This window comes from Pezoporus wallicus, unplaced genomic scaffold, assembly GCF_028554395.1.
Source record: "Pezoporus wallicus isolate ANWC-B61680 ecotype Strahan unplaced genomic scaffold, APGP_CSIRO_Pwel_v1 contig_5261, whole genome shotgun sequence".
Classification (NCBI taxonomy): Eukaryota; Metazoa; Chordata; class Aves; order Psittaciformes; family Psittacidae; genus Pezoporus; species Pezoporus wallicus.
In genome coordinates, this window is record NW_026642423.1 from 7189036 (window position 1) to 7216595 (window position 27560).

The following is a 27560-nucleotide window of genomic DNA, read 5'->3' on the forward strand; positions in this document are numbered from 1 at the left end:
TGAAAGATGGAAGGTGAATACCATTTCATGCCACTTCTAGGCAGAGATGATCCCTGACAATGGAAGAACAGAGTAAAAAAAAAAAAAAAAAAGGAATTGAGATTAAAAATTAATAAAAAAGAATAAGAAGGAAAGAGAAACAACAGGAGAATAAAAAGACAACTCTGAAGTGCAGGAAGGCACTGAGAAACAAGGCAGAGTATGGTCACACAGGCATAGAGAATATAATGGTCATCATATGATGAAGGCTGTCAAAGGCCAACCAATATTCAGCTGTACTGGCAGTATGGTTGAGAATCGTGATGGCTCCGTCATTGAATTTTACAGCTTTAACTGAATGAACTTCAGGATATTTTCTTTGAAACCCTACCTCCTCCACCCCATATAAGAACAGACAAATAACGCAAGAATGGCTGACCACTTTCAACTGACTTGCACCCACAAAGTTGAATGTTGAAGACTCATTCTCCCCTGCAGTGCCGTTTCCATTTTTTAAGCTTTGTTTGCAAAGTGTTTTATATTTTTCCCCACACAAGTGCCTCAACCTGTCTAGTTGCCAGTCTAGGGCAATTCTCCTTTACATGGGATCACAGCAACTGCTCTGTATGCCAATACTGAAAGTGAGTAGGTCAGAAAGAAGCCAGTTATTCAAGTGTTTACACAGATGTGAATAAAAATGTGTGACGCTGATATTAGAAACAGAGACATGCATTCTCTGCCTTTTTTTCTCCCCACTACTTTAAGATAAAGCATTGAAGATTTAAAAAAACACATATGATAAAAGCTCCTTCTACAAATGCTGCTCACATTTCACACCCCATTACCTCTACTTTTATATTTCTAGAATATACAAAAATTGTTCATGCTGTCTCTATTCTCTTTTCAGTTCCTTTTTCATGCAGTTCCTAACAGATTTCTTCTTTAATGATAGGTTAAACAAATGATCCTTCTCCTCCCCTTCAAATAGCTCCCACTACCACAAAGATACCTCTTAAGGGGCCAGCATATCAAAATCATGATTGAGATTAAAATTTGATTTCTCTGTCAAATTCATTCTGACAAGCGATTTCAGCCATGGAGGACAGAAGGCAGAACCCAGACACTTTCTGTGGTTTGTTTCCAGTCACACATTCCATTCCACAAGTAGTATCTCTGAGGTGGGTGACAGACAAAATTATGTTGCCTCACTTCAATTTTGCTGAAGTAGTAGGAAGACTGCCAGTCTGTTTAGTGAGACTTGAATGGCGAACCAGGTCCAAGGCAAGCTCTTCATTTATAAGCAATTGCCAGAAGGCTTCTGTGTAGTCAATATAGAGCTCCACAGGCTCTGAAAACCAGTTTAGAACTGGGTGCACTTTTAAACCCTGTGGAGAAGCTCTAAACCAAATGTGCGTTGGGATGTTACCTGTCAATTAAAAAAGCAACAATATGCCTCAGTCCTAGGAAGTGTTCATGAATCAAAGGTTCATAATTAACTTTGAAATAACAAGAGAAATGGGAAACCTGGTATTTGATTAGTATAAATGAGATTTAAAAGTTCAAAGACCTGCATAAAGCTTAGGGAAGGGGTTTGATAAAATATCAATAAAATCCATACCATTTTCCACTTAAGCAGAGTCCTTTTTCCTGTACAAGGAACAACCAGAAAGTTACCATATGAAATCATCACAGGAAGTGTCAAATTGGAAAGAGAGTTCTAAAAACCACAAAAATCTCCTTTTAGACAAAATATCTTCACATCATGAAGTTAGAAGCCAGCACTGAGGGGGTAAGAGAGAAGGACAGAAAACTGCTTTTCCCAGGGGACCAACAGATGTAGCATAAACACAACTCTAGCAAAGGGCAATTTGGCCACTTGCATAAGATTTAATTTTCCCATGGGGATTATTAAAATGGTGTTTTTACAGTAAAAGACAATTATAAGAATAATCTATATCCACAACTAATAAATAGGGAATAGAAATCATTGCACTGAAAATTGAAAAGGTACACAAACAAAGTTCATCAGTCTTCCTGAGGAAATTCCTGGAATATTTGCACCTCATGTGATACATTTCCAGGTCTGCTGATCAGGAAATGCTTAGGCTTCAATTTTAAAAGACGCCTCGAAAATCACATGCAAAATAATTGATCATTGGAAAAGTTTTTTGAGCATAAGCACTCATGAAGAGAAACCAAGCAGGTAAGTACCCAACTATTTCAGCAAGAACAAAATGACATCTAAAGGCATCACAATGAGGATTTGTAAATACCTCTAGCACAGGAAGCTAAGATAGCAGTAAAAGCACAAAGATCTTAGCAAGCGTAGCAAGTGAGAGCTCTGTAGGGGAACTCCTACTGTGCCACAGCATCATAGTTCATATCACCCAGGCCCAGCAGTGCTGTACAACAGCATAATAGCATAAGGATGTTGCATGTTAGAGGTTACAACACTGAAAGACTTCCCCTACTTCTCAAGTACCGTTCCTACTTTTCAAGTAACCACAGTCATTTCGCTAGTATTTCCACTGGCCATGGATCGCTTCCCTGTCAACATGTCTCCACATTTCCCAGCTAAAACGAATGCTGCAAAGTATTTACTTCTTAATTGAATCACACATGTCCATATGCTGCTGCTTAGGCAGTTTTTCACAGTATTATGCTGCTGGCTACTATAATGAAGCCACAGTTCTGTTAAAGCCACAGTTTGTTTTTGGGATTTTGTGTGGGTTGTGGTTTTTTTTGTAGTTTGTTTATTTCATCAGCTATATCTCTCCCATGCATCTTTACCAAGCCAGCTTCAAACCTGAACTCTGAATGACTTTAGTGAAGACATACACCAACTCCATGTAAGAAGCAGGACCCAGTTCTATTGCTGCCCTTGGTCTCTATGAAATTATGTCTTTCCTCAGTTCTTAAGCAGCAGATTGTGAAGTGATTTGGGAAGTTCCGAGTCTCCATGTTTATTATCTTCTTTCCAAGCACATCTTCATGGCAGCATTCAATCTATTGGACTCTGTTGAAAGGCTCATCTCTGCTTCCTGAGGCTCTGGTTTGGTTTGCTTATGGGTTTTTTTTGAGGATGCAAATATTCATTTTCAGCTTAGAGGATTTTTTCATAGTTATCATGGAATGGTTTGGGTTGGAAAGGACATAAACATTATCTAGTTCAAGCCCCTCTGCTGTGGGCAGGGACACCTTCCACTAGACCAGGTTGCTCAAAGCCCCATCCAGTCTGGCCTTGAACATTTCCAGGGATGGGGCAGCCACAAATTCCTGGAGCAACCTCTTCCAGTTCCTCATCACCCTTGCATTAAATAACTTCTTCTTTATACATATTCTAAATATCCCCTCTGTCAGTTTAAACCCATTCTCCCTTGTCCTGTCAGTACATGTCCTTCTAGAAAGTCCCTCTCCAGCTTTCTTGCAGGCCCCTGTAGATACTGGAAGGCCACTATAAGGTATCTTCAGAGCCTTCTCTTCTCTAGGCTGAACAACCCCAACTTTCTGACCCAGTCTCCATAGGAGAGGTGCTCCAGTCCTCATCATCTTCAGGACCCTCCTCTGGACTTGCTCCAACAGGTCCACATCTTTCTTATGTTGGGGTCCCTCAATTTTTTTAATATGCTCAATACTTTCTTGATCTCCCACATCACTGCTGAGATTATTTACTACTTCATGCCTCCTTTGTCCCACTGCATCAGTGACACAATGTTCCAATTACATCACTGTTAGGTGCATTTTAGCTGCTTGGAAGTACAGTGATGTATTCTATGGGCACTAATAATGATGACTGAAACGATAAATACGATGGATTTTGATGCCCTAGACTCCTTAAAATCAAAGGTAAAGCCTAGAGGCCAGACAAGCACAGGTAAATAATGCTGTTGTGATTACTAATATCATGCTTTCAGAGGAATGTCTTCAGATAAAGAAGCTAAGTTTTAAGCTGGTATAAATCAGTCTATTTTCACAGGGTCAGAAAAGTGAACCAGTTTACACTGACTGGCTAGAAATCTGGTAGCACATCTTTCTGTAAATGCTTTGGCAGCTCAATGTAAAGCCATTAACCATGAACTACAGTGCTACAGCTCTATGAGATCTGTAATCACTGTGACCCTGCATTATTTATGCTATTTCTTATCTGGCAAGAAAAACTAAACTCCAGGAATCCGTCTGGTGAGGTACAGGACAATAGATGGTTTCTGCCTCTGAGGCAACAACCTCATATTTGGAATGAGTAGGTTATCTGAAACCAGAGGTACTACAGCTAGCAAGAGTTTTCTTCTTTAATTAAATAGCATGTTCCTGTTTTCAAATAGTGAAGATATTTCAAAGCATCTTTTTCATTGCTTTAATAAAGAACCTTTAGCAGAGTAATCCAGGCAAATTCCACATGAGATCTAGTAATTTAAAGAGATGACAGGGAACCTAGATTCCAGATGCTGTTTCTGATCTTGATTCCCTCTCAGTTTGTGATCTTTTCCTGCCTCCATTCCCTCAATACATCTCCTCGTTGGTACAAGAATGCTACTCATCTCAGAAAAGGCTGAGAATAGTTTTGTTTTTTTTTAAAGTGCATGTGACAACTCTGGATGAAAACCCTGCTGCAAGAAATCGGGAGGGCCTGAGTCTCTGGGTTTTAATAATCTTTACTATTTGCACAGTAAGTACCATTCATGTCAACTTTGCATGAGCACTAATGACAGCCAAACAATTTCTACATAAAAAGCCCTTAGGAAGCAGCTGTTTAGGCATTTGGTTTGCTGTAAAATTGATTATAGAAATTGCACAAGTTGTCATAAGGTGTCTACTGAAGCTTGGTCATTAAAGCAGACACCACATCCACTTTAAAGTGCATGGCCCGATGCAGCTTTGTTGTGAGGACATTTCAGTCCAAGCGATCAGAGGCAGCAGTGTTGCTCATGTGTGGTTCTACAGCACAGTTGAATGATTCATCCAGTAAGTGACAAAGAAAACAGCTTTTCTAGGATCGTAGATGATGACATTACACAGTATGTTCAGTTATTTCTAACACACAGAGTCAGAAACACAAAGAGGAAAAATAATCCCCTTCTTTAGGAGTTAAAAAAAGAAAGAAAGAAAAGTAAGGGCAGTTCCTACAGTCCGGACAAACACATGATTCCTACAGCTTGGCAGATATAGTCAGGCAGTAGACTTGCTAGTGCCCTATTTCCTATTTTTAAATTTCTGATGTAGAATAACAGCAAGGACAAATAACAGGATGCAGCAGAATTCCAAATAAGAATTGATTTATTGGTTTAACTGACAAGAGAAACTTTTCCCAGCACAACTATCTAAGCCTATGAGATAGCTGAAACAATTTTTAACAGCTTACTACAAGGAGTGGTGGAAAAGACAGACTCTCTCTGCATGTATTGGTGCTATGCATGAAGAGAGATCTGGGAGAAAACATGAAGTAAACCAAGTTTTACATGTTTTTGATATCACAATTGGAAATCCTTAGAACAAAACTTGAATAAAGAAGAAAATTGCCCAATTTGAAATGGTTTCTTCTATGTGTAGCGCTTAGGCCAATTTCCTGAGGTTGGCAAACATTAGGTTATCATTGCCATCCCTAATCACACAAGTCTTTCCTTCCACTACTGGCTTGTCTCTGAATTTGAAACCCAAGCTTAATGCAAACCCACATCAAGCAGAAATGGGACAAAACAGATCCATGCTGAGTCTGTATGGATAAAGCTGCAGAGTTTCTTGCTGCTCTAGTCACAATAATAATTTTTCAGCCTGAAAACTACTGGTCCAGTACAGCAAGTGATTGCTTTGCTCCTGCACCACACATAGCCACAGAAAAGTAAAGTTTGCCTTCTGTTAGCTTTTTTTTAATATATGTTAGCGAGGACACAGCAGCACAGAATCTTAGAAGCTTGTAAAATGAATTAAGCAGACAACTACAATGTATTTGTTTTCAGTTCAATAGGAGGTTCTAATATTGAATACATATGAAGGAAGAGACATGCTAAATTGAATGAACTTGCAGGCTTAAAGTGGTATTAATTCCACTTGCATTCAACCATGTGGATCCAATGATCAAAGGGATTTAGAAGCAAGAAGGGAATAATGGAAATATCAACACCCGGCAATATTCTGCTGCCTCAGGGCATCACAGTACAGTAACAGATGTCAGGAGAGCAGTAGGGCTATCTCCTCTTAGATTGAAAGGAGACAGGAACTATAGTCACACTGGATTTTCATGCAACAACCTCAAATCTTCAAGATGCTGTTATGAAAAGGTGGCAATTGCTCTTCTACCCTTCTGCTTTATAAACTTATAAGCTTTCTATATAAAGCACTACTAGTGATGGCTAATTTCTTTTAACATGACTTTGAAGAAATGAAAGAACATGAAAACACCATGGTAGTGACTGAAAATTACCAGACAAGCCTTTGAAGAGATCAGAAACAAACTTGTTGAGTGAGCAAGAGCTTATTTGAGAAAGAACACTTTGCCACAGGACAGGAAATCTTTAAGCTGTTTAAAAAAAGCTTTCCCAGATCCAGTATATGTATTTCATATTATCCAGAAGCAATAATAACCTAAACAAGAAATGCTAGCTGATTTAAACAAAAAGGCAAACTACCAATAATGATAAAAATATAAAGATTCAGAGAAACCTTTTCCAGAAAGTTCCTCCACTAGCTCACAAGAAATCTTCGGTTATTCTTATTGCATGTTACTCTGCTAGCTGTTTTCCCAAGAGAAAGTGAAGTAACTCCACTGGTATTGATAGAGTTAAGCTAGATTTATAACACCATAACCAAATCATAACTAATCAGGATTATACGTCTGTTATTGCTTTCTTCCTGACCTATGTTTCTGCTACATATACGGGGGGTAGGAAGATCACAGGAAAACATTCTAGGAAAGAACATAAATTCCTTGTAAATAGAAGGTGCTACCTACAGGGATTAAATTAATACAGGTAAGTGACTACACAGTTGGAAGACTAAGGGGATTTAGGACAGCTATAATAGCCCATTTTATTTATTTTTATACAAAGTAGATGCTGAGACTGCTAGTCTTGAAGTGACTTGCTGGCAAACGATTGAAGATTGTCACAGATTTTATTCCTTGCTTTGCTTGCCACTGACATAAGATCTAACATAGACTTGCTGACAAATGATCTTGGAGTGTTTGCTCCTCAGAATGTTAGAGGACACAGGTTTTCTATACAGTTGTATAAAATATGAGGGTTTATAGTAGCTGTCTTGCAGGAGATAGTCTTCACCAAAAGGCTAGCCAGGCATTGGAAAAGGCTTCCCAGGGAAGTGGTGGAATTGATGTCCCTGGAAGTGTTCAAAAACTGTGTAGATGAGACTCTTAGTGACATGCTTAGCGGTGGACTTGGAAGTCCTGGGGTAACACTTGGACTTGGTGACCTTACAGGTCTTTTCCAACATAGCTAATTCTATGATTCTGTATGCTTCAGTGTTTTCTACTTGCTGCAGGGATATAAGTGCTGATGGCTTCATGTAGGAATATGATATAGTTGGGCAAGACAGACAACAAACCTAAAGTGGAGATTTTGGACCTCTAAACATCTCTTCCAAAGGGCTGACCAGCTTTCTGACAGAGCAGAGCTGCACAATGGTGGTTCCTTAAAGGTCAAAAGGTAAACAAATATATTTGAGGAGGAAGCAAATCGCTTCATAGATAGAAGGAAGCAAAGTAAAAATCTCATCTACAGGCCACTTCTCTGCCAGTCCTGATCATTATGTGCTCAGGTTGCTAGGGTTTGCTGGAAATTCTCCTGTACGCCTTTGTGCATAACAGTAAACAATAACAAAGCTTACACAGGAACAGTTTCAGCCAAGTTCAATATGATTGCACTTCTGAATCAAACTAATCACGAAAGTAGGTTTTCACAGTCTCCTTTCACAGGGCCTAAATTGTTCTCTACATTCTTGTAGAAAGACAGATCAGCTGAAGGCTGGTATATTACTATTTTAATAATTGTATGCCAGGGCTTAATTCTGTCAAGGAACAAACCCGATATCGTTATGTGCTGCAAGTTCAACACTAATAGACAAAACTAGCCATGTAATGAATAACTTCATACTTAGCTTTAGTATTTAACCTGCCTCAATTTAAAATTGGGATAATAATTTGCATTCAAGTCTTCTTAAACTGAATGGCAAGGTTCCCCCAACTTAACAGACTTTTGATCATGCCTTTTGGCAAACTTCATCAGCTACACTCTCTCAGATTTTTGTGTGCAAGACATCCATCCAGAGAAGCAGAAAATATTCTTGCAGTAACTGGAGTTTGTTGGAAGAGTATTTAATGAAACACTCCTCCCAAAACTGTTCATTTTGTTTTATAGTAGCAACTGTTTTGGAGCACTAGAGGATTTAGGTTTTGTTGGTTTTAAATGTTTAAATTCTTTGCCTTTATGCCCTAAGTTTTCAAAAAGTGGTACTGATAATTTTTCTGATGTCTTGCTGCATTTTTTAAATATTTTAAATTTACTTTGGGAAGGTCCTGTGGTACCTTATAAATCTCCCAGAAAGTAGAAAAGGATTTCTGTGGGCTTTCTTTTAGCCAGATTTCTCCATGCTATGTGTATTTTAACTGCTACTTTCTTTAGACTGAATTGCCGCCTGTGTTTTAACCCCTCTTATTCAGAGCTGCTGTATCTTCTGCATGGAATGTTGGGATCACCAGAGCCCAAAATGCTGTTAGAGGCAAATCCCTTACATGTCATTTAAATAACTGTTAGATATCCTTATTGTTCCAACAATATAAGGATTTTAATTGTGCAAAATACACTAACAACAAGCTCCTCAAAGGCAGGTAGCTTCAGGAAAATAGGTGAATGATAAAAAAAAAAGAAAAATGACCTCTAGCTTCTTCAAGATGTCTATGCTGTTAAAAAGTTATTTCTTTCCCCATTCTTTGGAGACCACCAAGCTGATTTTGAAGTGTGATCTATGGTAGGTTTTTTTAAAATAATTTTAAATCATGGAAAAAATCAGTGAGAGATTTTTATTGTTAAATAAATGGAACAGATAAATGCAAACCACATAAAGCATACCAGCATGCCTTCTGGTCTGAAAATAACCAGCCACTTTTCCATAGTGGAATGAACCTCTAATCCAAACAACAACAACAAAAATTATCTTTTTCTGCTCTTGTGAATTTTGGCTGTTCTCTCTGTATTCATATTCTTTCTTTATGCCTGCAAAGACATCACCCAGTAATAGGGAAAATGGAAATTCATTGCAAGCTTAATTCACAGTCCTTTAAAGGACACAAGATCGAAATTGCACTGAATTAATAAATTTACAGGAATGGGGCTGTTATCTTCATGAGTTTTATACACGTTATTTACAGGTCCAGACACACATGAACAGTGGAAAACACAGTAACTGAAAACAGAATCATTTACATACCTTTAACCAAAAGAAGGCTATACCAGATTAAACTTTTAACCTTAAAAGGAAGAAAAAGATCCTCAGATCTTTCAGTAGTTTAAAAACTGATAAGACCTTAATTTGCAAAAATGTTTTAATCTAGAATTTTTATGTTTATTGCACATAGTAGTTTATTGTTTTTCCTTTTATTGACTACATAAAATAATCCTGTTCATCTAACAGTCTTTGAGGATTTCTGAATCCATTTGAACAGCAGCTATTCATGAGGGGGGGCTGGAAGGATTACAATGACTTGCATCAGATTTTTGGAGAGGTACAGTTCCTTTAATATAGCCTCTTAAAGGGAGTCTGTATTCTTTTTATTCCTCTGTAGGGATTTTTGATGGGGGAGGGGACAGGGAAGGGAAGTCAAATCACAAAACATAGCACTTTCCTTTAATCAGGATTTAAATTAATCAGAGCTGAGCCATGTCTGGTAAAAATAAATGCCACTCCCTGTATAGAAACAAACCTGAACCACTGCTTGGCCGTATGAGATTTTTAATAACTAGAAATAAAAAGCCTTTTACAGCGAGTTCCCCAAACAACTATTTTATTTCTTCCCTGAAGAATGGTGAGGAAAATTGTTTCCCACTTCTAACAGCAAGCCTGCCCACAGGAGAGTCTTTCCTCCCTCTCCATTGTCTCGAAATTCGGAGACATGCAAGTATACAGTGCATTTTCATATCCACAGATAATGTGCCACTGCTTTATTTTAGTTCTTCAGCCATTCTCTTTACCTCTAGCTCAGACCTAGACTTGTTTTGGTGCCTTGCTAATGAGTTGAGACTTGGGATTAGTCTAGTGCAGTATCATGCCCCATTCAGAGCTAACAGGTACAGAAAAAAAAGGTAGAATCCAGCTTCCTCTTTTTCTTTGTAAGAGCTAACACGGTTTAAGATGCAAAAATGGCTGCTACACATAGAACTTAAGAAAATATACAGAAAGTGTCATGAGACAACATGCTTGGTAAAAAAGTAAGCATGTTGGCCAGAAGCAGACTGTCCTGTACAGATTACCAAGGAATCTGCAAATAGAGAAGGTAGGAATGTTAGACAACAGATTCATGTGTAAAGAAATCACTACAGATTAGTCACTGTTTCAGTCAAGCTTGGTGGTGTTAGGTTTATGATGCCCTCCAATAATGAATACAATTCACCCTAAGATGCATTGAGCACAGAACTTTAATTATGGGTACCCATCTCTTAAATTGGAACTCAGCAAATTTTCGGGGTTACTGCTTGTATGTCTGAGCTTTGTGAACACAGATGAAGCAAAAAACTGCTTGAAAACATGTTGACCATCCCCTTCTCTCTGGATATTTCCAAGAGACATGCTAAAAGTCTGAAAGAAGAGGTATAGAGACTGACGGCATAAATAGAAAAGAATTTGCCACCTCCCTGAAGATTATTTGCTCCTTAGAATGCCCAAGAAAGCATGAAGCCTTCTTCTACAAATATTGCTAACTGCAATTTATAAGCCTAAATTCTTCTCCACTGTGGTAGTCATACTATTCAATTCCTATGGATCTGAGAGAGACCAAGGCCATTTGCAAACAAAGCAAATAAGGTAAAGTTCATAGCTTTCACCCAGGATGATTTGCATATTTTGAAATAAACACAGTCTTCTGAAATACGGTTACTTGAAAAAAAAAAAAGAATGTGTTCACATGAAAAGCACTACACAGGCCAAGTTTTCACTCAGTGGTGGAAATACTGTACTGTTACTCTTGAAAATTTTGCATAATAAAGCCTGATTGCTTTTCAGCCTTTTTTCCCCTTCAAATTTGGATTAATATATTCTTAACTAGATAGGCTTACCTGCAGCTGATAAGGGGCAACTCTCTTTAAAAGACTGAAAATTACTCCTAAAGTAAGTCCTTTTTGCAGAATACCATACATGTTTTCATTATCAGTAGCTGACTCCTGAAACAGACTGAGGATAAAGAGAGCTTATTCTTTTGTGTTTCAATTTGAGTATGAGCTGAGGAGTGAGGCATTTTAAAACATTACCAGTTTTCCCATAGCCCTGACAGAAAGAGACTGCAGGCCTTCCTGTGGCTGACACACCTAACAGTAATACTATCCAGCTGCTCTTTGTGGCTCTCTTCAGTCAAATTACTATTATTCTTTTTAAAGGTCGTGGCTACAATGGACAAAAAAAACAAAAAAACAAAAATAACCCCACCAAATCACCCTCATGAAGCTTGAGTTTTCCCTAAGTTTCTGTTTCACTCAAAAAAGAACCCCAAACTAATACAAACATCCCTTGCTGCTTCTACACAAATCTCATACTTCAGCATATTCATTCTAGGCAGACACGCTTGTGCTTACTCACTGGTAATATTTTTGACCAAAGTCAGTTCACAAATACTGCTGAAGTGGGATTAAAGCTCAAAAGTTTGCTCTGCCCTGTGCTCTAAGGCTGGCTGTACACTCCCATTCTCCCCTGGGTTACTTGTGCTACAGTACAGAGATTCTAGTCTTCATTTGGTCCATGAGTCTTTCAACATGGAAGACAGCCTGCTGTAACTCCAGAGTTAAAGCAATATGGTAACAATAGAGAAGTTAACTATCAAAGTCACACAGCCTCTTAATGAGGTTTTGCCTTGGCACCAGTTAGGATGCTTTATAACTTACCTGTCCTCCAAAAATCAGACCACACTAATTAGCTTCTTCATAGGTCTTCAGATAGACTATAACCGGACTATGAACTGGAAGTTTGAAGTTAATTCAAACTGGGAACTGAGAACTTGTACGAAGTTCAGAGTTAGAAGAGATTATTCCAATCATTTGGTCTGAGTTTGGTGAGACAGCCCAAAGAAATCACTCAAGAATTCCCCCACTTATTTAAGATCCTTTAGAGAAGACATCCAGACACCCTAAAATGTCTCTAAAGCCATATTTATCTTTTTGTTTTTAAGATCATTAAACATTTTGCCATCTCAGTTCTAGTGAGAATAAAACTCTCCTTCAGATTCCAGCCTTTGGGTCTATTTATACCATCAGTAACCTCTTGTCCAGGTAGGTACAATTATGATCAGAGTCACATTTTTAACAGACAGGTTTTTTTAATCTTTGGCTTCAAGGCATTTTTACAGACAACTGATCGCTCATTTCTTTGCTGAATCTTTTCCGATTTCAGCCTATTTCATGAAGTGTGGCTACCAGAACTGGATGTGGTAAGTGTGTAACTGTTTCTGCAGTGTTACCACGAAGTAACATCCCCGCCTCTCTTCCCCTTGATGTTGCTTTCCCTTCTCTGTGTTTCGGTAAGGGCTTAATCACATCTCTAGCCTACAGCATCCCAATAACAATCCTCATTTCTTTGCTTTTCTAGTACTAGCCCAAAATGCTTCCAAAGCTGCTTTCTCAGATGCAGCATCCCATTTTCTGTGACTCACATTCTGCTCCCATACACATGATCTAACACATGACTGTTAAACATGAGTTCACCTTGCAATAAGATCCAAATTAGCACACGTAATATGTTCTCCTTACAATATTGGTTAAAAAAACAAATACAAAACCAAACAAGGAAAAACCAACCAACCAACCAGCCAACCCAGTCTGGCCCACTAAGGCTTGCATGGTGTCAATAAATACTTAGAATTAACCACTCAGCGTAGAAGCAGAACATCATGCGCTGCAGTCAGGGCACTTTTGATACGAGGGAGTTTCCCCTCAGATTTTAGTAGAAGCAAAGGTCGGGAGACATTAATGGATTTGTACATGCTGTAGAGAAACATTAATTTGAAACACAGTGTGGATAAAAATAAATATTGAATTTGATCCATTTCCACTGACTCTTGGAAATGGATGCTGTGTTTTTACTGATGTATTAATAAATGAAGAAAATCCAGCTCTGATGCAGTTGATGCCAGTGATGGATTTATTTGGAGCATTTAGCCTGCTAAACACATCAGGCCCAGCTGATATAAAAACCATCCCTAGAGATGTCACTACTTTCCCTTCCAGAAATCCTAAGCTAGTGAATGATTTAGGGATTTTCCATACACATAATTTATACAAATCTCCTATTGCTCCATCCTAATGACAGTCAGACAGGTAGCAAATATCACAAACTGGGAAAGCCAATTTCAGCAGGAAAAAAGAGCAGGGATTTTGCTAAAGCTGTTTTCTACTGAAAGGCTCATAAATGGAAAATTATTTGGCACCTTTGTTGGAGCTGAATTGGCAGAGTAGGATGGAAAGCAGCTCTGTATCTCATTACTACCTCTACTATCACTAACTGGAAACTCTGGAAAAAACAGGCCCCTTTCTGTTTAGATACAGCCATGCTGTTGCTGTACAATGTGTCTGGCTTTCTCTTTCCTTCTTCTTAATACGGATGACATCTGCATAGAAAGGCTCTTTGTATTTTTAAGGCTTTACCTACTGCTGCTTATTTGCTATCTGACATCTATTTGTGATATCCTAGGCATTTTCTAAGTAATGATTATAATGTCTGCAAAGGATGGATCAAATGCCACTATACAGATACATATAAATAAGTGTTCCTGACTTAATTTCAGTTTAACTTGGTACAGTATATATTTCCATTATGGTTAAATGCAGATAAATCTAGCTTTCTAGAAGAGGACTGCAAAATAATACCTATTACAAGCAATATCAATAGCTACTCAACTTTAATTGAGCCAAAACAAGACCTGGATTTAAGATGAGCAGTAAAGGTTGGGAAGAAGCAAGATGAATAAAAAACCCTCTGCTTGCATGTTAGGATTCCCCAGAAATAAAGGGTGACAGGAAAAGAAATCAAAAGCCGTCATATGTGCTTGACTCCAGTAAGAGAATTATTTCTAAATATCTGTGCTGATAAAGGAAACATAACAGCTACTTTAATAGAACAGGAAAAGCGTTCTTACATCTCATGTAAGCTTAATCAGGGCAGTACAGTATTCTACAGACATATCCAGGCCAGTTCCAAGGCTAAAATAGCAGCACAAGCATGCTAATCCACTGGACTAATTATCACTCTTGAGACCTAAGCCAATTTTTTCAGGTGTTTCTTGTATAAGATGTATCAGGACAGAAAGCAAAACCGTGGACTTTTTTTTTTTTTTTTCCTTACTTTTCTAGGTTGGGAAATGCAGTTTCTATCCAGGAGTGGCAGGAATCTGAATTCCATCATTATACTATTTAGAGCCTGACACTGGAACAACAATATGGCCTAGCAGGCAGAACAATCAAGTAGTAGGAATTCAAACTGACACTATATCTGTATAAAACCATTTTGTTTTTCTTTATTATTTTCTTCTTTTTATCTTTGGCTTATATATTGAAATTCAGTGCAAAGAATCTGCGTGCTTGTACAGAGCCCAGCACAATAGCATCACAAGCAGTCTTTTTTCAGTGCAACAAAAAAATACTACATCTTTTGTTTCCAGGTTCTCACAGTGGGGTAGGGCTCTGTCTCACATGTAAAGATGTCTGGAAAATGGAATATTATATCCAGATTAACAGAGAAAAAACCAAAAGCTTAAGTCAGCCACATAGCACAAAAGAGCCATAGTGTCTTCACACACCCAGCCTTTACCTAATTATTTCACAGCTAACACTGGAAATGAGCCCCCCACCATATCTTCTCTCATTATTAAATTGACTGATTTCTCTTAAGTCACACACATTCAAAGGGCACATTTGTTACAACTGTGCTGTGTGCGTTCAGACAAAACTATCTCCAGTCAGATTGGGCTCTTTAGACACAGGGAGATCAAACAGCTTGCAAAATCCTTTGATGGAAATTTAATTCTTTAAAAATATGCACGAGGTAATTGAAAACACATTTTATGATATTTCAGATTATAAACAGTAGATCTCTGGCTGGGTTGAACAAATAACATTAAGCCTTTTTCTTCCTTCTGAGAAACCACAGTGCTTGGTAGCATGAGGCAATGATGTGTCTCCTGTACCAGCACAGGGAAACCAGTGTCTATAATGAAGAGCTTGTGCTAGGATGCAGATTGCACCCAAACAGAGGAAACTATCTATAAATATCTGTTATTGTTCATTCAAAGCCTTTTTGTGATATTGGCATGTTTTTCCGAGATCTAAACACAAGGTCTGGATTTACTACATTCCCCCTCATCCTTAGCACAAGTCTTCAGGAAAAGGCAAAAACAAGCCTCCTTTTCTCAAAATCTCCAGTCTTATAATCAGTTTTACGTACCCTGGAAAGCAGAGATATTAAAAATTGTGAGATAAAAGTTCGAAGTATAAAATCCAATTCAAGTTTTGCTCACTTGATATTTAAATCTCTTTGTCTTTGCTAGTACTGCAAAACAAATCTGTAGGCATGCTTTATAAAACAACAGCTACAGAGGCAGTCATGCTGCTTTATCAATTAACTATCACACCAAGATCTGTTTGGCTCCAATGCTAGTATTTTGTGCATTTGCTACATGAACAAGGAATCTCTGAACAGCATATGCTATGGATAGTCCAAAACTTTAGCACTTCATGCTTCTAGACTACTCTAACTTTGCTTCTATTTGTGCAACAAGGCAGAGCCTTGTGTTAGGTGTCAGAGATGCCACATGTAAGAACTGGACAACAGAATTCTCTTTTAAGTTCCTCTGAAATAGACAGGACATTAAGGGGATGGGGTAGGATGAACAAGGACTTTTCTGGCAAAACTATTTAAGAAAATGATACCTTTGTCACAGCTAAAGCATTTCACGGAAAGATAAAGGCTAGTCTGAAAGAGGTAATTTCTCAAAGAAAAAAAGTGCAAAACCAGATGTAATTTACTCAGAAGGAATCAGGACCCAGGTGTCCACAGGTATTCAAAGCCTGTGGGAAACTCTGCTTCAGACACTGCCAGAATCACACACCAGCTATGAACTTCATGTCTTCAACATGACTTAATGTATGAGAAGTGCACGGGAAGTGTCTCAATGCATTTAAAAGGTCTTTAAATTGTAAGACTGTAATGAGTCTATCTTTCTCCTGTCCTTGAGGGTAATAGAGGTAGGGGAGATCCAGAACTATCTGGGGTTCCTTCTGTGCAGAACCACAGAAAAATCTGCATGCTCAACACACTAGGAGTCAGGCTTGATTTGAGTGCACATTGCTCTTCACTACCTATTTCATTTTTGACAGGCTTTGTGAATAACTCAGTCCCTACACTTTCTCCTCCAAGTAGAGATTAAATTACTTCTTAAAAAGAAACAGCTATGACTTTTATTGAGAGTTGATGTTTTATTGACAGTTTATGATTCATTTCATCTTCAAATCAGTGGCCCTTGAAAAATATGGAAGTTTTACTCCTGAGCTGGTTTGAAAACTCCTGAGTGAGAAGGTTTGAAAAGTGGGCCAAGACTGATGCAGCCTTTCACTAAGGTAAAGCGCACCTTGTTGCTTGCTGAAGCTTCCTTGCCACTTGAGCCACAAATGAGAGAGCCAATTCAAACATTTGGTGAAACAATGGTACTCACCCACTCTCTCTCTGCTTCCCCTTCTGCCTACTTATGCAGAAAATAGTCTATTCATTGTGTGTGGGTTAAAGAAAGCCCTTTATTTTATGGAAAATGCTTCTGCAGCTCAGAAGCAGCAGTTGGTGTTTAAACTAAGGCTTCCTGGTTTGTCAGTTTCACTAGAACACATACAGTGGATGAGAAATCTATGAATTTGAAATGGTAGGGTATCATCTGTGCCTTAAATCAATGTTTTGTTTTGCTTTGGTCACTGAAACAATGTGCTGTCCTTTGTACAGCAGGAATAAGAAATTAACACGCGAAGTCCAAAAGGCTCCAAGCTTCCATAAACTCTTTTTAAGGGATTCATTGTCATAACTGAATTTCTGAAAATTGAAACAATCTAAAAGTACATTGCGATGTAACAATAAATCGAGCTTTAAAAGGAGAGCACTCAAACTGTGCAGGAATTGCAATTCATTATGTAGGGAGGCATCTGCACCTAGGTAAAACCTAGCAAACCAGTAGTAAGGCAAAACTGAATAGGCTGCTTACTGTTCTACACCACTACCCTTTGGTGAAGTGAAAGTACAGGAAAATGAAGTCTTTCCTCCTCACAACTAAAGATAGAACAATACAAATCCCAGGACAGCATTGACTTGTTAAACAGTTTCTGCTGGATCTATTTTAAAGCTCTAAAGACTTTGAAGTGGAATTGTAAACTCAATTGATTTCAAACAAAAGGCTAATGTAATCCACTTTCAGCACCAGTACCATGCTGGCAGTGAATACATCCTTCTCAGTAATAGAAATTACTTATTAGGGTTTAAGGCAATTCATTTCAGTGTTTTCAAGTCACTTAAGAAGTTGGGTAGGAATGGATCTTGGCTGAATTCAGCCATAGGGAAACAAAGACAATCTCTGGTCCTGTTTTACTGGGGAGACAGTAAGGCCTCCAGGAACACTAGCATTAATAACTGACACAGTCATGTCAACTGCTTTCCAGGTATTATAGTTTTATATGCTGTGAAAGTTCAGAAGGTCAGCAAGATCAGTTAGGGCAGTAGTAGACACAGCATCAGCTTAAAAGGACTGAGAGGCTGTCAGATTCAGACACTGGAAAATGAATGGAGAGTTGGCTACCATTGAAAAATTTTGTAACAGTTACAAGTCATGAAAATGAGCCAGTTTAGGAGTTTATGGCAACAAGATCAGAAAAATGGAAAAATATCTAGGAGGGAGAAACCGGCTCATGGCCTGGATAGGTCTACAGTGGGTAAAAAACTGGCTGGATGGCAGAGCTCAAAGAGTGGTGGTAAATGGTGTCACATCTAGTTGGTGATAGGTCCCTAGTGGTGCCCCTCAGGGCTTAGTGTTAGGGCATGGTTTAGTGGTGAACTTGGCAGTCCTGGGGTAAAGGCTGGACTTGATGATCTTACGGGTCTTTTCCAAACTAGTTGATTCTATAATTAGAAGAACATGGGACAGACAATGGAATTACCAATTGTGGAGAGTTTGAGAAAAACGGGACAAGTGGAACAGAGAACAAGTCAAGATTTTAAACCTTTCCAACAAGTTTCACAGCATTTGGCCCCTTCTTTAGGAAAGTAGGTGATGCATCAGGGAAAGTAATAACTCAAGGCAGAGTGTTAAACTAAGCAGACTTAAAGCTGGCCCTGACACAGTTTTGCATGCACATATGAAAGCCCTACTGCCCACTTCACTGTGGTTTTGAATTTCTAAACAAAAGGTAGGGTATGTGTTAAGAAACCCATGGATCTGGAATGGAAAAACCTAAAGCATCATTTTTGAAGGTCAGTGCTTATCAATGGGCACCCAGAACAACTCAAAAACCAAAAGTGATTCATACTTCCTGGGGGAACTTCCTATTCAAGGCGTAATGAATAGAATTAAGACAATTTTGTCCAGAAACATATTCTGGACTAAATCTGCTATTTGACCTTCCAGGCCTATCGGCAAAAAACTGCAACGGCATTAATGTCCATATGGATTTGGACAAGGAGAATCTGCAAAGGGAGAGGACAGTCTAAGAAGATCTTGCTATAACTAATTATAAATATTCGTATTAATATTCCCATATTATGTACAGTTTCCAATGTCTATGTGCTTTTGACTTTTGGAGAATTGACTTCCATGTGAATCTAAGAGTTCTACTTGCTGGATAATGTATCTACACAGAAAATCTTGGAAAGCTTTACTACTTTCCTTTTCTACTTTCATACCACTTGACTTCTTTCCAGACTTTGAAGTCATTCCAGCTAGCAGTCTTTTCTCCAAATCATGATACCAAATTCCTTTAGCATAAGAGAAATTTGAAAAATATCAGTAACTACCTGTAATTAGAGCAATTAAGTCAATGAGTGTGATACAGAGAAAGGAGATTTTTAGACGCGTCTCAGCCCTTTAGAATGGTTATTTAGCAGCTGGAACTGCCTTAATATAAAAGCTCATATAGTAAATTTCTTCCATGTTCTCTAAGTCAGGCACAAGCCCATTTTTAAAGGGCACACCAACTCCTCCTGAGCAAGACTACATAGCAACAGTACTCTCCCCTCTCAAACAAACCATTTTGTTCTAAATGAAAAGTGGAAATTATTCTTTTGTCAGCAACAAAACACAGCATGCAATTCCATATCTCATAACCTTCTACTTATCAGGTAGGAAGCATACTTAGTCTTTCCTCCTTCAGGATAGATAGGTAACAAACCAAATCCAGGAAGTAAGCAAACCTTTTTACATGTCAAGGGTGTCAAAGAATTCAGTGAGCATGAGATTGTCAGCAGACTAACTCCAGTTGAAATGTTATGACAAAGTTCTATTTTTCCTTTCTCTTTCTTTACTTCATACTTTCCATTGTTCACTGCTGCTTATCTATAGCTAATATTTCTTGGGCTGCACAGACGCTCAGAAGCCAAGTGTTTTGCTCACCTTGTGCTAAGACTGCCCAACACAATACTACTCACCTTCATTACATTCCCTCCCATTTTCCTTGCTGCTTTGATGCACAATGAAACAGTTAATGTTCACCTTTAAAGCTGTATCAATGCCACTAGAATTAGCCATCCATTGAATGAATGAGAGGAATTTGGACCTCAAGGCTTACTGTTTCAGGCTGCCAGCCAACTCAGGTGACTATTGCTGCAGCAGTTACTGCTGTCTTTGAACAGTTTCTTCACAACTATAAAACCCACAAAGTTAGCTTGAAAACTTCATAATAGTAGAATATAACCGGTATCTGTCTAGCTCCCAGACTTTAGTCTAGTCGTTTTTAAGAAATCCTGTCTCACTCGCTTAGAAGTCCTGTGTTTAATCCACAGTTCTTTCATTTTCTGAGGGCAGCATTTTTCAATGTGACATCCTTTTTTGGAAGGCACAACAATTTCCTCAGCTCCCTGAAGATGGCTTGCCTAGAGTTGCATACATTCACAATGTATGCAAGGCTGTATTTTAAAATGCATGGCCAGGGAGGAAAGCAGTTACCTCTGCACCCCCAGAGGAGTGTGAAAGCTGGAATATTACATAGACCACAAAAATGTGCAGTGAGCCAGAAAGGAATGAGAATTCTTTTCTTTCTGGCAAGAACTTTCTGATTTCCTATTGATTGTAGTGGGAGATTTCCAAGTTCCTACTCCCAGTCTCTGGGACAACAGCAAAAATACAAACACTTTCTGAGCACACCACTACAGAGGTCAACAAACCAGTGCACCCCTGCAGCTTTGCTGCACTGGCTAACAGTGAATGTGACATTGGCATTGACCTGGAATTCACTCATGGCCGTTACAGGATTCAACAACCAAAATCCAGAGCAACAAATTCTCACTTCCGTTTTGCCCGTGTGAAATACAATTGTCTGTCACTTGTCAAAGGAGCCTTACAGCACTAAAAGTTTACAGTATTGCTTCCTTCAAATTCACAAACATGAAGGAGAGCTCCACACTTCCACCTTTTCCATGACAAAAGCAGGAAATTCCCCCCACACATTATTTCAAGGTAGAAATACTTAAAACTTTAAGTGGACAAACAGAAAGGTTAGTGGCTGGAAAGAAGCATGGGTCCTAAGAAAGCAATAGCTACATTACCTAGATAACAACAGTAAATAACTTCAATAAGCAGAAGTGGAGAAACCTTCCAAGATGATTAAAGTGACAGCAAGTGAAGCTGGAGTGTAATAGATGCTGCAAGAGAGACAGTACAGAATTAGAATCAGGACCTCACAAAGCAATAATTCAGAAAATGCATGGAACCACAATGAATAGGTAACAGAGAAGTTCCTGGATGATGCTCTGGCAGACAGAGCTACTGTATACCTTGACGTACAAAGAGAGGAGTACACAATAAATATAAGGTTGTAGTTTGATCATTAAATGGAACATTACTGGAGTATCATGTCTGTAAATGGAGTCAGACAGACAGAGATGTTGGAAAGCAAGCCATAAAAGTGACCCACTGTCCCATTCTCATGCATATCCTATCTCCAGTGACCATCAGTAGTGCTTGCCTTGAGAAAGAAAACAAGGCCAGGGTAAGCTTACAGCAATTCTTTCCCAGATACACCATCCTGACTTCTGGCAATCAGTATTTTAAGGACTTAAGAAGCCAGACCATTGGTGTTTCATAGTCCTCAAGTTTAACCTCTATGAATTTAACCTCTTCCTGAACCCATTTTGGCCTTTGTGACACTTTATTGCAGTGAGTTCCACAATCAACTTCACATGCCTCATATTGAAACAAACAGAAAATGAATTGTTTTAAGCTCATTGTCTTAGTTTTACTGAGTTCTCCCTTTATGCAAAGGAAGCTATGACCAATTATTCCTTGGTACCTTGTCCACACCGTTTTTAGTTTTACAACACCCTCAGCCATCAACCAAGATTTTTTCGAAGCTAAAGAGCCTTACTTTACTCTCTGGATCTATGGATATCGTTCTCTACCTTTGATCTTTCTGCCTATCTCTGAAACCTTCTCAGTTGTATCGACCCTTTCTAAGTTATACCCAGGGCTGTAGGTATAATGTTTGAAAATGCTAGAATAAATGTTTCTGGTTTATTCTTGTATTATAATTCCTTTGTTATTTTCCTCCCCCAGAACTGACAACTTGAAATAATTACTATCCATAGTAATGCCAAAACCACTTGTTCTACATAAGAATTTAAATTACATTCTCCATTAATATATTGCATGGGGATTCTCAAATCCTCAGTTGTATTTATTAACATAATACATTTCTGATAGTTAATCTAGAATTTACACAGACACTATGCTTCACACCACAATGTCTCCCTAATGCTGTAAACATCAGAAAATGCGCATTCCACTTCAATAAAGTTTTCAAATAGAAGGTTGTTTTGGGAATAAAACATACTATGAATTAGTCTCATATCATCCCTAGCATTTACAATGTTTGACAAAGAGCAGAGACAAAAAGATTTAAAAAAAACAAAAACCAACACCCAAAAAACATTCACTCAGTTTCTTGAAAGTCAATCTATAATGACTAGAAGCCTGAAGAAATGCTGTGTGCTTGATTCTCACCCTCAGCACTCTTGCTTTCTCCCCTCCTCCAAGAGCATGATATGGGTACATAAATCAGTGGCCTCAATTCTTCACACACCCACCTCCCAAGTTAACAGAAAAGATGAAAACCAGCTGCCTTCTAATTTGCCTCTGTTTTAAGAAAGGGATTCCCACATTTATCAATATTTCATCTAGCTATTTTTTGGCACCCACATTTTCCACATCACTCAAAAGAAGAGGGGTGACTAAGGATGGGAGGGACGAACATAAATATAACCCCCACAAAAAAAAAGAGAAAAACCCCAAACCACTGGTGTCAGGTTTCTCAGTGGGGCACTTCCTTTGAAAGATTGTTCATTGTCTTTAATGATTTTTTTTTCCCTTGCAACATGACTAAGTCATTTTCTCATTTTGAACAACCAGAACAAGAAAAATTAATACAGATTCTGTTAGAAGTAGAAGAAAGCTCCTAATTTACTAGTTCTTTAAAGTTAACTAAGACAAAGATTGACCAATATTAATAAACTCTTAAGAAACAAATAATCAGTCAGTATATACCTCAAAAGATACTTGGTAAAGGTTGCTTTTTTCTCACCCACTGAGAGCTTCCGGGTTCTGTGCATGCAACACTGGCTTCCAAAACCACAACTAGTTCAGGACACTTCTAAGATACCAAATCCACAGGTAGAATACTGCTTGCCTGCAAGTGAGAGAAAATTATTACCAAAGGCCCTTAGAAGGCAGAACTGTAGTTTTATGCTGGGCATAGAATATGCACACATACTCCTTCCACAGCCCAGGTAAGGTCTCTGCCAGCTCCTTGGTAACTGACTCTGTTTTGTTGACTAGCCTGCTAGAAAACATTAGGGAAAGAAAAGCTTGGCTTGGTAGTAATGCCCTGAACTCAGAAAGCATTGGTGAGCCACTGTCTGTTTCTGTGAGAAGGTGTAACTACAGTGACCTTTGTCAAGGTACTTCATCTTTCCAGGACAGAGTTGCTTGTATAAGGATGGCACCTTTGCATTTTTAAGTGGAAACTCCTTAGCCCAGGAGCTGTGTCTGTTACTGCTTGTACAGCAACATGAAAAGGTTTCTAATCTTCAGTCTAGAGAGAAGTTGGACCAGCACTTGAAGTATCAACTGCTACCAACAACCACATTCGCCTCCTCTTTCCCATTCCCCTACTCCCGGTTCTCATATTCTTACCCTTCCCTTTCTAACTCTAGCCTTCACCCAAGCACAGTGGGAACTGGATCAGGACTGAAAATAAAAATCACATTACACTGAAAAGGACCAGAATTTGGAGTTTGAGTAGCTTATTCTATTCCAAGATGCAACATTTCAAAGGTCCCTTCTTACTTAGATACACATTCTAGGTTAAATTCACCATATTTCTTCTTTATTTAAGAAGATGACAGTGTGGACAGTGTGGAAATGGGTCCACTATGTCAAATTAATGTCTAATCTCAACTAAAAGCTGGTAGCATGCTTCACTAACTAATCCAAGCCTATCTTTGTGTGCAGTTCAGCAGTCAGTTAATGTGCTAGTAAGAGTGATGTTTTCTGCAATATCAGGATAGATAGAACATCCTAACACACAATGAGGTAATAATTTGGTCAAAGAATGGTAAAATTTAGACGGCTGCACCTTTCCTACCGAAGTGACAACAGGACATACAAAGAGGCAGGAAATGCCCATGTACAAGCAAGGAGAGGCAAAATTACCTCCTTCTGGACTGTCAGGCAACCTTCCATTCTCAAAGAAACCCCAGACACGACAGATAAAACTCACAAGCTACAGCAATCCAAGTTTCTTCATACATTAGACAACTGGATTGTCAGAATTAGAGTGTAACATTCACTTCCTGTTTGTTAGAGAAGATTTAATCTGACAGGTGAGTATGATTTTTCTCAGCTTTTTCACCCGTGTCTTTATAAAAATCTTTCTAATAGTATTACCTATTATGGATTTTAAAAATCAATATTTGTATTCCCTGAAACTGAATTTAAAGTAGCAAGTATTAAAGGTAAAAGGCACCACATTCTTATGGAAGCAGTAATCGGCCTTAAAACAAGCATGAGCATGACAATGCACTTGTCATCCTCAGCTTTCTAATATATTTCTCCAATATCCAAAAGATACAAGAGACACCTTTAGTGAGTTGCACTGATAATGGAGACGTCCACACATACCTAAGTAAAGTATCAAAACAAGGGTCATGTCAGAGAGCTTTCCTGTTGTGGAGGACAGTAAAGCCCAGCTATAGAGATTATGACAGTAAGTCTGCTCAGACTCGGAAATTCTGTGATTCTAACTATACAGGAAGCTAACCCAAACCAGCATGTGGATTATTTCTGTCATTACCCATTCAGTAACAGACTTTCATAGACTACAGGTGTAATTAGATGATTTAACACGTACCTTCTTCACAGGCAAGCATTTGGGTTCAAAGAGCCAAACTGACATAAACAAAACACAAATGCAAGCTCCAGAGCAAAAACTAGAGCTATACTACTTTTGACTCCAGCCAAACATGTAATGCTCCTTTCATATTCAAACAGAAATTACCCAGATATTATAGACGCAAACTGCTGCAGAAGCTGTACAAGGCATGCAGAAATTTCAAATGCAACTATATTCCTTCTACTATAGGACTTTCAAGAAAAATATATGCCACAATGAGGAACACAACATTGAATGATATTACTACTTTTAAAAATATATGTTATTTCACAGTCTTTAAAGTTGGGAGCACTGGTCTTTTATACTCCAAACAATTAGGAAAATACTCTATAGATATCATGTGGAGTTTTCAGAACATGCATCTTTAGGCCCACAGAATATAGCAGAGATGTAGGACATTTTGAATTCCAGGAAAGATCAATAAACAGAGATTTTCACACCAGAAAAAAAACACCCACACAAATGAAAATGTGATAAAAATGTAGCATTGCTTGCTGAGAACTTGGGAAGTTCAGAATCAGGATGACAGAGACAGCTTCGTAAACTTTAAGTTTGAATGCACCATCTAAATGTATAAGCTATGAACCAGTACCACAGGCAGACTGAGAGGTCACCGGTTTTGGAAGAGGCTGCGAGGTCTTCATTTTACTAAGGGATGAGGGTAAAAGACTGAAAGCTAATAAACCGATAACATTGTGGCAGAGTCCCAGAAATGTTAGCCGGAATGGATCTTTCCACATCAGTAACCCAATATCCCACTTGAAGCAGAACTGCTATCAACCACCAATCAGATCAGCTGTGATTTTGTTCAGACAAGCCTTAAATACCTCCATAAACTGAGGTGTCACAATATTTCTGAGTAACCAACCCAAGTACTACATTACCATCCTAAGATTCAATGTGAACCACTCAAGCTACAACTTGTGGACACCGCCCTTCATTTTTCCATCTGCCACTATTAAGAAAAGCTAGTCTGCTTCATCTTTGTAACTCCCCTTCACTTAACTGTGGGCTGATATTTGATTGACAGCTCAATAGCAAGACTATATATGAAATCTCTGAAAAATCTGCCACTGAAGTAGGAGATTCCAGAGAAATCTCTTTGGAAAGGAAAGTGAGACTGGATCTTCAGTGTCCCACTAATTTACAGAATTTAATATAAAATAAAATAGTACAGTATAGAACAGCATCTTTCATTAAAAGCAGAGTTTAGTTAAAAGTGACATTTTTCTTCCATCCTACTTAGAGAGAAATCTTTTGCCCTAGTGTCTGCAATTCCTGGATCATCCCAACTTATCCCAAGAAGTAACATAAGAAATTTCAATGTAAACTTCTTTTTGTCCTTAAGATAGGGGTGGGAAAGGGGAAGAATTTAATGAGTATTATCTGCTCTGTTGGCACTCAGAAGGGTTCAGACTGAGAGGAAAAAAAAACAAACCAAAAACCAAACCAACAAAAAACAAAAAAACAAAGCCATGGAATATGGAAAAACTGATTTAAACACAAAATACAGTTTCTGCAGAAACATCCATTTTAAAATGTATTCTCTTCCACATTTGTTGCCATCATCGTGGTCTAAGTTAGATACCCAAATTTATGCTATTACAGGACATTTGTAGTAGCCTGTTTCCTTAACCAAAACAAACACACAGTCTAACTAGAATAGTATGCTAAAAGTTAGCATGGTCATGCCAAGACACTGCACTTTCGCAGTTATTTGCCTTTTTTCCCCTCTGCTTCTGAGCACCTTTGGCACATGTCTTCATAAAACAGCTATTGAATTAACACACAGAAAATGCCATATGCATTCAAATTACTTTAAATTACTGTAAAGGTAAAATTTAGGCCAACTAATCAATTTAGGGGAAAAAAATAATCCATTTACTGTACTGAAGCCAAAACTCTCCCCTAGGCAATTCTCCCTAACTCCAAAGGTCAATGGATTCAATGCTTACATAATATTTCAATTCAAACTGCTTGTATTCTTAGAGGGTAACAGGCTAATGATCAGATCCAGACTGGGTGCAATTCCAATGACTCTATATGGTCTCAAACATCTTGAGAAGAATAGTCATGGTAATGGTAAGTGCCAGCTAATCCATCTATAACATGAAAATGGTCATGTCTGAGAGTTGTCTAAAAGTGGCCATTCTCAGAAAAATCAGCATTTCTATACTGCCTCAGTCTTCTATGTATTGAACTTCAGCTGCTAAAGAAACACGAAGAACTTTTCTACTGTCTTTCTGTGTAATTTTTTATTATTAGGTTGTTTATTCAGCTTGCACTAAAAAATTCAAGTTCAAGAACTGCTGCAGTTTTATTTAAATAAAGATTACTTTTTAAAAAAAGAAAATTTACCATAATTTAGGCAGACACATGACTGGTATGCTTTTCATCTTAGAATATGTTCTATACAGCTATAACTTAAGGGGATTGTTCTTATTTTCAGAGTACACTTAGCTAAGAAAAATGTGCAGAATGGCAATTTTGAAGAGAAAAATGGAAGAACTCCAACACCACAGTATTTGTAACATGAAACAGGCTTTTTTCTAACCAGGGCTTGACCCTGCTTTTCAAAGGGAAAAGCATCAGTTATGAAAAAGGTGATGCTTACTGAATTTCCCAATGGATATAGGATGATTAGGACAGCGGGCAACATGAAATACCTAATATATGATGCTACACTCACAC

At 38.3% G+C, this 27560-nt stretch overlaps 1 protein-coding gene across 4 annotated transcripts in view; it reads right to left on the minus strand.

Annotated features, from left to right (window-relative positions):
* MYLK (myosin light chain kinase) overlaps positions 1-27560 on the minus strand; it is a 226943-nt gene that overhangs the window by 175035 nt on the left and 24348 nt on the right. The window contains exon 2 of one of the 4 annotated variants that reach the window (XM_057430190.1): positions 22964-23105. The exons of the other annotated variants lie outside the window; for them this stretch is intronic. The gene's annotated coding sequence lies outside the window, so the exon portion shown is untranslated. The remainder of the gene's footprint in view (positions 1-22963; positions 23106-27560) is intronic. 4 annotated transcript variants of the gene reach the window in all.